This window comes from Parasteatoda tepidariorum, chromosome 1 (genome assembly GCF_043381705.1).
Source record: "Parasteatoda tepidariorum isolate YZ-2023 chromosome 1, CAS_Ptep_4.0, whole genome shotgun sequence".
Classification (NCBI taxonomy): Eukaryota; Metazoa; Arthropoda; class Arachnida; order Araneae; family Theridiidae; genus Parasteatoda; species Parasteatoda tepidariorum.
This window is the reverse complement of record NC_092204.1, coordinates 14,933,706-14,944,225: the sequence shown is the minus strand read 5'-3', so window position 1 is coordinate 14,944,225 and position 10,520 is coordinate 14,933,706. Positions and strand designations below refer to the sequence as shown.

At 27.8% G+C, this 10,520-nt stretch overlaps 1 non-coding gene across 1 annotated transcript; it reads right to left on the bottom strand.

The window, feature by feature from the left end:
* Positions 1–4,324: 4,324 nt before the first annotated feature.
* On the bottom strand, positions 4,325–4,398 carry TRNAN-GUU (transfer RNA asparagine (anticodon GUU)). The gene has a single exon. It is a non-coding gene; the product is annotated as a tRNA-Asn (tRNA).
* Positions 4,399–10,520: the final 6,122 nt, after the last annotated feature.

Genomic DNA, 10,520 nt, shown 5'->3' with positions numbered 1-10,520 from the left:
TATTTATTTTGAAGATATTTTTTTAAATATTTTTAAGGATTTCTTCGTTAATTTTAAGGACATATTTAGAGATATTTGAAGCTCTCAGCCCTCAAGTAAAAAAGCGACGATGGCTAGGGGGATAGAACATTCGCCTCTCAATGAGATGACCCAGGCACGAATCTCAGCGATGGCTGGTCAAAACGAATTCTGCCCCGACTCGTAACAACAATAGTGCTGACGTAAAATATCCTCAGTGGTAGACAAATTATGAGTTAGAATTACCTATCTGACGGGCTAACCGTGGGAGGTTTTCATAATTTTCCTCTTCACCGATACGAGGTAGTTCCATCAAAAAATTCTCCATCAAGGCTAGTTTGTCCCAATGCTAGATCTAATATTTTGTTTATTTTCTAAGTTGCATTCTCAATTACAAGACAATGGAGTTGATCATAGATTGTCGCAAACCCACAAATGCGTTGGCTGTTCAACGTTGGTTGAAAAATAGACAAAAATGATAGTAAGATAAAATAAATAAAAATAACCCTTTGGGAATGAAAAGAATTTCAGTGATTTTTTCGTTGTCCTCATTCTTCCAAAAGTAGACAGTGAGAGTCTTCGAAAACGAATATCTACTTTGTAAATGAGAAAAAAATATCATTTATACGTATTCTAATCTTTAACAGAGAGAAAGTTCATGTTTTGATTATCTTTTAATAATTTATTATTTTAAAATTGATGGTACAATTTGCACAATTTATGTCTGTTGCACAGTTAACATTGCTCAAATTTACACAGTTTACGGTTAACAGTTAACGTAGCACAGTTTTGAACGGTTAACGGACTAAATAACGGAATCTACAATACACGTTTCTATATTTTATTTTATTTGTTGATTCCAAGTAATATCCCTAAACACATTTTATTTTAATTGCAAAGCATCAAACATTTCATAATATTTATTTTTTCATTATTGTTTCATTTTATTTTTTACAATTTTGCGAGATATAATTCATCAGCATTCATTTTTGCCTTCATTTTTCTTTTCTGTGATTTTACAAATTTAAAAAAAAAATATATATAATAATAATAAAAATTGCGCATCTTGGGAAGTATTGTCTTGCGTAAAGAAAACATATTTTACTTCATTAAATAACTGGGTACATTAACTACCAGCATGAGTTCAATTTTACTTTCGATAGTTTTAATTTTTTATAATAGTATTCAACTCAACTAAAATTTTACCTTTAATATTCCATAATATAATAAAGTAAAAATAAAACAAATTTCATTAAAAAAACTAGAGTTTAACTATTTGATTTGTTTACTATTTGCTGCCCATACGAGCCTTTTGTTTCTTAAAAAAAATATATATATATATATTTCGCATGCACAAANGAATAAAAAGTTTTTTTTTTTTTGGGGGGGGGGCCTTAATGAATGGAATTTAAGCTCATTACAATACAAATTAAACCACACAATTTATAAAATTGTGTCTAAAATGGATTTAAGCATTGTAGTTTATTCTAATTTTGTAAGAATTATAATGTTTATTAGGTATAACATGTTAAATGATATGAACATTATTTAATCTAAAAAAAAATTAAACAATTGTTAGTTTTACATTCAATTACACATGTAATTCCTCCTTTAGTTTCCTAATTGTTTAATACTCTGATTAAACTGACCAAGCCTTAAATATTTGCTGAATTTGTATATGGCGGTAATGCTTAGCTTTATATTTTGAGATAATCTAGGAACATGAGAAATGTAGTTTGAAACTCAAACAACAGATAGCAGCACTGTAGCTTAACGTTATTCCTAAAACACACAACAGAGACGTTCTGAAGCATCTCAGTTTCTTTCAATGCATAGTTGAACCATGGCGAACAAAGAGCACGTATTCTTCGGCCAAGAGTTGAACAGGCACCTTTTTTTTTCTTCATAATTTTGTAGTAAATCGTACTTGGCAAGTAATGAAAAAAGTCCGATTTATATATCTTAAAAATTTAAAAAGTTCCAAGAAATTTTCTAAGTAGTTTCTTTACTCAAAATGATAAGGGGTTTTCTACAGATATTATCTTGTATCAAGAGACAAAATTAAATAACAAATGATAATACCATGTAATAAATGTTTGCACATCGAATTAGGGTGGCATAAAGAGAGAAAAAGTGTGAAAGAAAAGAAACTTTTGTGGGACTTGATTCTCTATGTCGGTGTCCTTTCTAATAAATCTTGTTTAATAGTACAAAATGAAATTTGTAGAAAATCCTTTATCATTTCGAGCTTTGATTTAAAAAGTAAGAAGTACTTTTCTTGAAACTTTTAACATTAAGATAATCAAATCGGGTTTCTTTTGTTTTTTTTTTTCAGTTGTTTGCAAAAATAAGATTCTTTACAAAATTTAGAAAAAAATTTCAATTTTTCCGCACATGCGTAGTATAAAAAACCTACTTTAATTACTCATATCTTGCGTCATTTTAGAAGATTTCTTCTCAAATTTTAAAGATGTAATTTTGTAACTAAATTTCAAATTGTTCTGAAAATTTTGTTAAAAATTTATTGAATATTTTTAAATTTAAAGCAAAAAAAANAACCTTTTGTGAGGCAAAAAAAAAAATTTTTTTTTATTTTTTTTTTTATTAAAATGTGTATATCTTTTTAAATCTTTAAGCTAGGCTTCCGACATTTTGTGCAATTATTGCTTATAATAATCAAAATAAGTGCTATAACTTACAAATTCATTGCTGCATTTTTTGGCATAGGGTGTACTGGTGTTCAAAAACATTATTTTTCGTTTGCAATTTATTGTCGGTCCTTCAAACCTCTAAAAGCTTTAAACTTCATCAATAAGAATAAAAAATTGCATGATCTAGACATTTCTGAAGTTATAAAATTATTCTTTAAGTGTTTCTTGAGAAACATGAAAAAAATTTATTCGTATAGAAATATTTCCATTATTTTTGTATCTTTCAGTTTAGTATCTTGGGATTATCTTGCAATATGGAACATTAGTTTCAAAAAAATAAAGGAGATGGCAGCACTACAGTTTAAAAACTTTTCTTTCTTGTCCAACATTCGCAATTTTTTTTTTTTTTAAATCTAAATAATTTCTCTTATTTTTAATTATCTTTAAAAAGAAATCATTAAAGGCAATTCAGTATAATATTCGATACGATATGAAATTATTGGATGTCTGAATATACAGGGCCGGATTAACCTATAGGCACACTAGGCACGTGCCTAGGGCCTACGAAAAACTTGGGAGAAAAAAATTTGTTGACAAAAATAATTTAGCTTTAAAAACAACAGGAGTATTTTGCACAAAATTATGAAGATACAAATGAAAATATAATATTTTTCGGTAATAAATTATTTTGCAGAATCTTATGATCTAATATATTACTTTTTTGAAATTTTTGGATTCAACGAAATCTTGTATTATGCTGTCGAATTGCAGATAAAGTTCGATAAACAAATTTGTAAATTAAAATCCATATTTATAAAAATGTAAAAAAAAATATGCAAGAAAATTTTAGCATATATTTTGAAAAGAGGGGAGGAGTGGGGGAAGGAGGGGAGGACCCAAAAACGGCTGTGCCTAGGGCCTACGAAAGGTATAATCCGGCTCTGCCCACTTTTTATACTCCGATTATTATAACTCAGTATGAATCGAATATAATTGCAGTAATTATCAATCACATTTCTAAAACTTAGACCAACATTTATTGTCAATATAACAGTTAAATCAATTACCACAAACATTTTCGATCTAAGAGCGAAAAAATGAACTCAAATCTTCATAATGAAGAACAAATATTGGTAATTTCACCAGAAAATTCAAATCTCTCATGAAATCATTAATATTTATTTATTTATTTACTTTTGCGCTTGAATTAGATATATAATCGTAGAAAATATCATTTTAAATCAAATTTATTAAACCAAGAAAGAAATTTGAGTTTAGGTTCGCCATATATTACAGAAATAAATTCAATGAAATACAATCCTAATTTGAAACTAAAGTGGGAAGTAGTAGAGAAAAATATCCATTTTGTTTAAACATATGTATCAATTACATCAAACTTTTTTTTAATTCACGTTCGACAAGGAAGTTCAAGAGAAAATACATACTTACATGAAGCATCAAATTCCATTGTTAGATATTTTTTTTTTCCCCAGTTAGTTTTTAAAATCGTGATTAGCTCAAATTCGCGATGATATCATGCAATTATGCCGATTTTGAAATGATGAATTAAACTTGATTTCAAGGAATTGAAAAAAAAATATTTGCAATAAAATATAGATGTCATAAAGCAAGTTTTACAAGAAGCAAAAGTGAACCGCCCCCGGGTGGGCTCGAACCACCAACCTTTCGGTTAACAGCCGAACGCGCTAGCCGATTGCGCCACGGAGGCTTGATATTCGAATAATAAATAAATTACATTTCAAAACAGAAATTTAAAAGTAACTTGTTATATTTTGTTATGCAAAAAAATTATTTTTCGCTTTTGAAAATGTAAAGACGATTACCGAAGAAGAGTTTTAAAAATTTATTCAGTTATAACTTTAAAACTTTATTCACACTTCGAAATAATTATTATTATTTTTTTTTAACGAGTCATTTTTAGTTATCTCTAATTTTAAATTTTATTCCTTGGTCATTTGTAACTTCTATACTGACCAAGAAATAATTTAAATTTTTTATTCACTATCTTTTTCATTCTTTTCTTTAAAAAAAAATTTTAAGAGACCTAAATTTGCTGAAAACACTTTTTCATTTTTTGAAAGGCTTCTACACGAATTCTGCATTTTAAAATTTTAAATAAATAGTTCGTCTTAATTTCAGCGCATATTGGAAATATCTCGGCATATTAGGTTTCAAATTATCTAAGATTTCCGTTTGGTAGAATAACTATAAAAAGCAGACAATTTTGATTTTAACTTAAAAGGAAAATACAAGAATTCTAATGATCAAAAAATTTAAGCGTAAATACAGTCGAATTTCCGTACTTCGGAAATGATGCCCTTTTCATCCTTAAAGTGCAAATTTCTTTCTTTTTATCGAATTATTAAAATTAAAAGTAAATTCCTTAATCGGAAATGTTTACAACTTACTAATTCTTTATTTTAAAGTTCAACGTAGACATTTTTTTAGAAAATCGTGTAACTGTTATTAGTCTTCTTGAGGGGTCATCCCAAAATACTTTCGAACGATATAATTAAAAAAGCAAAGGGAGAAAAATTATTTGAAAAATCGAGTCCTTGAATTTTTTTTTTTTTTTTTTACTACCAAATATGGTTTTTGAACTCTTATTCAGATTTTATTTATTTATTGTTTTTTATTTCAAGTGTGTTCGCATTTTAGTCTTCAATTTTATTGGGAACAAAAGCTGATATCCGATTTATTACTAATTGTCAGGATTCTACAGGAATTGTCAGGAAAGACCAAGCTGCCTACGTGAAAAATAACAGGACTTAACTGAATAGAAATTACTTTTACCGCCACTTTTTAATTTTCTGAAGCATTTTCCTCCAACAATTCCTTAGCTATGAATTAATAGTTCTGTAAAGCTAAAAAAATTTTTTTTAGATCCTTCCTCTACATTATACGCGAATCCCTCCACCCTGTAAGGGAGGATGAAACCTAAAAAATCACCAAAGGTAATTTTTGATCAACAATCATCAAATCATCTAAAGTTATCAAGGTTTTTTTTTTGTATTAAGTTTTTCGGTTTTCGTTTAATTGTAACCTCTGTAATTTTTTCTCCACTGTCGGAAATTTTTTTTTTTAAATACTTTTATGTACATATTTATCTTCCATTTTCCAATCTTAAAATTTAGTTCACTATAAATAGGAGCTTACAAATTCATGAATTAGATATTAATTACATAATAAATAATATGAATTATAAATTACGTATACATCGAACTGCTTTAAACTATTTATAAAAATGTCAATGGTGAGTTGTGAGTAATTGTTTTTCTCTCTATCAAACACTATTTCTATCTGGGAATGATAAACCGTACCGTAATCGTAGTTATAAACGCTGCTTATTGTATGTACAATGCGTAAAAAAAGAAGAAAAAAGAAGAAAAAAACTGACAACCCAAAATAATTTTTGATTTAATGATCGGATTTTCACGTTCTATGACTCAATCTTAATGGCTCGAAGTGGTGACTTGAAATATGTAAATTAATTAATACAGACGATATTTTAGTTTACAAAATCAGGCACAAAACCGTACTTTCTCTGAATATACCTTTTTTTCGACGGAGTAGGATTTCTGACCCCCAAAATATAGGAGTGGCGGCAGCTGATTTCGCTACATGTCGAGAACTTATTGAGCGAATTGAAAATTTTTTACAAGTAATTATTAAAATCGTTTATCCAAAGATAATTTCATGCAAAAAAACTAAACTTTAGAAAATATTTATTATTTTTTTATTATTTCATTTTAAATTGGTCGAAAACAATTTGAGTTGTTGGGTATAAAATGTTTTGCAGCATTTTAAAAAATTTAATTTCATAAAGCAAAATACAAAATTTGGGCAAAATCAATCTAATAGTTCCTGAGAAATCGAATTTTATGTATCTAACTTTTTTGAAATTTCATTTCTCAGAAACTATTCGACCGATTTTGCCTTTGTATTTTGTTATACAAAATAACGTTCTCTAAAATGATGCAAAAAATGTTATACCTTACAATCCAATTTTTTTTCAATTATTATTTAATAAAATAATTAACATTTACTAAAATTTATTTTTTGTATGAAATTATCTTTGGATAAAAGAATTTTATAATTGTGTTCAAAAATTTTTCAGTTCGCTTTAAAATTTCTCGAAATATGGCGAAATACACAAAATTGACCCATAAACAGTTTCCTCAAATTCACTATACAAATATGCAGTTTTGGTATCAAAAAACTAAACATTTAAATTTAATTTTGCTGACAATGCTAATAACAAATACAAATATTCAATACTTTTGTTTAATACGGGTTTATGAAATTCTGAATAATTACGGTTTTTTATTTGACTAAAACCCACTTCTACAAATCTGGTTTTGAATTTATCGCTTTCTTTTATCATATATACCCATTAACTTTTAATAATTTTTTTAATAATTCAGAATCTACTATGTCCCAAACATCGCGTTGGCGAATAGAATTTAGTTCGTCTTCTTCCCATTTTAACCATTTTTTACTACGTTTAGCTTCATAATTATTTGGGGTGTTAGTTACTAGGTTTGAACTTGCTTTTATTCCATCTGATCGGCGTACACCTAAATCAAGTAACCTATTTTCGTCCTTAATTATTCTTTGCTCATTTAATTTCTTAATTATTTTCATTTGTTGAACCAAGTGGACGGCAACGAGTTTTAATTTGATTTAAATTTTGGCTATTACCTAACTCTAATGGAAAGTTCAAATTTGTGTTTTTTTGACTTCAGCGCTAGTTTGGATATCGAGAAAGCATTTGATATTATTTTTAAGTTTATCCTTACTGAGCAAATTATTACTACCCAATAACTCATCAAATTTTACTGAACGTTCTTCTATTATTTTATTTCTTTCAAAATCATAGATACGATAAGCTCCTCTTTTGTCTGAATATCCCAAGAATATATCCCGTTAACCAGGTATGGAAAGTTTTTGTCTTAAAGTCTCAGGAACATGATAGTATACAATGCATCCAAAAATACACAGATAATTATAGTTCAGATTTTACTAAAGAATAATTCTTTCGGAACTTTAGTTCAACCTTTTTGAGGTGCTAAGATGCGTTGCATAAATTATTGCTTCATTTTGAAAAAATTAAGGGAAGTTTACTACCATAGATTAGCGCTCTAGCTGTCTTACAAAATTCTATTAGCTTAGCTCGTTCTGCCTTGAATAAATTTTCTATGTTCTAAGGCACCGTTTTTTCACGAATAACTCCACATTCACTAAAATAATTTTCATGATCTTTATTTACAAATTCAAGGCCATTATCCCTAAGAAACCTCTTAATTTTATTGTTTACAAAGTTTTTAAACTTCAATTTAAAACTTGCAATTTTATCAAATACTTTCGTTTTGTTTTTAAAAAAAAACAAAGTACATACCTGAATAATCATCAAAAAATCAAAATAATAACTAATATCAAAAAATAGCTCGAATTACCTAAAGATTCAATTGGAAATGGTCCACCCTGGAAATGGTCTATGCATCAATTCTAAAGTTGATGAGCTCTGAGGTATTAAAACACTAGAATGTATTTTTCTAATAATTGTACAGACATCACGAGATTTACATCTTAAGTCATTATCAACTTTTAAATTTAATGCCTTACACATTTTTTTTCTTCGTGTATTCAGGATTTAAATGACATAACCTTTTGTATCATATTGCATTTAATTCTGCGTTATTCTTAACTTGGTTACATTCCGAAGTATGTATATTTTTGTCAACATTGGGTTTTAACAATTTCTAGTTTTCTATTTACTTTTAAAGCTTTTAAAACTAAACGAGCGTTTGGAGCTATAATTAATACTGAGTTTAAAATTCGATTTTACATTATAACCTCTTTGTCCTCTTTAACCATTAAACAAGTAACTGTCAGTAAGTTCTGACGTAATTCTGGAACATACAATACATTATTCATAACAATTTTCGTATTATTACGCGATGAAATAGCTTTAGCAGTTCTAGTTCTTTCAGTATCCAATGAAAAAGTCTTACCTGCTTGATATATTTTACTGTCAAGGGATTCAAGCCAGCGTTTGTCTTCACACATGTCCCTATTAGATGCTGTCCCGCTGTCCAGGATCCAACATTTGTCCACTAGTCTTTGTTGCACAGAAGACATAGCTAAGTTGTTTGGAACACCATTAGATATCAAAAGTCACCTTGAAAATTAGATTTTCCACGAGACTTTACTCGACTTGTCGAAGGTTTGTAGAGTCTATCAATCGCCATTTCTTGTACTTTAGAATAATAATTTCTCGCTAAGTGTCTAACAAACAAAACGAAGTTTCCGTGAAAAACTCTTCTGAGTAACATACGTTGAGTCCGAATTCATTTGTCCATGGAATTTCTAAATTTACTCCTTTTTCTCTTCCCGTAATGTTTCTAAAATTTCTTCTATCGACTTTTCCCGTTGAGTTTTCAGAACTTGTTTGATTCGTTCGTATTTTCCAGTTAAACCTTTGACAGTGCACTAACTCGATCACATTGTAAGCTGCGGGTGCGTTCAATTGCATCAATACTACAAAAAAAGGTTGTTGTATCAATACTACAAAAAAAGTATAATTGAAATAAATCTTATTTTCTCATTTTCAGTATCACTTGCTAAGTTTTTTAATGAACTTAAACGAATCCTGATTGGGTTAGTGGATAGTTTTCTTCTCTTGAAGGTAGAAGTGCGATATTTTAAACACCGTTGTTAAATGTATAGCTGCCGTTTTTTTTAAAATTCTTTTTATGCTTTCTGATTAAGCTTTCATACAGTGGTAGCAATTAAATTTACAATTGTAAGAAGGACTAATTTATAGTTTAAAAAATCTTTAATATTAATACGCTTAACAACGTTAGGAGAAATTTTTATATATTTATTTATATGAAATGGTGGACAAAATCATTATAAATCAGATTTATAATGATTTTGACAACTGCTTATAATTATAAATCAACATTAATACGTTATACTACAAATCAACTTTGTTAAGTCAAGATCAAAATACATTTTGTTACAACTTTAAACTTGAAAATAATATCTCTAATTATCTGCATAAAATCAGGAGATTTGACATCTATGATACTTGTTGAATAATAATAATAATTATAAAAAAAAATCTTATTGTNAAAAAAATTAAAAAAAAAAAAAAAAAAAAAAAAAAAAAATTGAAGAGACTTTTTTAATAAAATTTCACACAAAATGCTTTTATTTTTTTTTCTAATTTAAATTTTGTCTCATGAATTTCAATAATTTTGCCGGATATGTTCAATATTTTAAAACCATTTTGTTCCGAGAAAATATTTAAGACTATTAATCGATTTGTCTGTTTTTATAGACAATATCCGGGTAAACAAATTCCCATCGCTCATTTTCCTTATTTCGCAACATAAATCCTTAAAAAATCTATTCTTCCAAGAAGATGCGAAAGAAAGTATTTCTAGAACATTCCTGTGTTGTCCTATAAAAAAGAATAGCTTTAAATATTCATCCTTATCATCCTACCTTCAAGATGCGGTGGAAACAGTCACATTGGACATCAGCTGCAAAATTTTTACTTATTTTAATTGTACAAATATTAGGTAAGTTTGATCGGGTAATGGTAAGTTCTTCTTGTTCTAAATTTACTAATTTACAACTAAAATATGTGTAACTGTTTTGATATTAACATAAAGTAATCTCATAGCAAACCTTTTTTTTCCTTTGTTACGAAGTAATTATTTATTAAATGCGTTGCAATAACAAAGATTTGTTTATTTAGTGGCAACATAAAATTAGATGTTTTTTATTTCAGATTCAACATGTTTGTGCAATGATGATTAC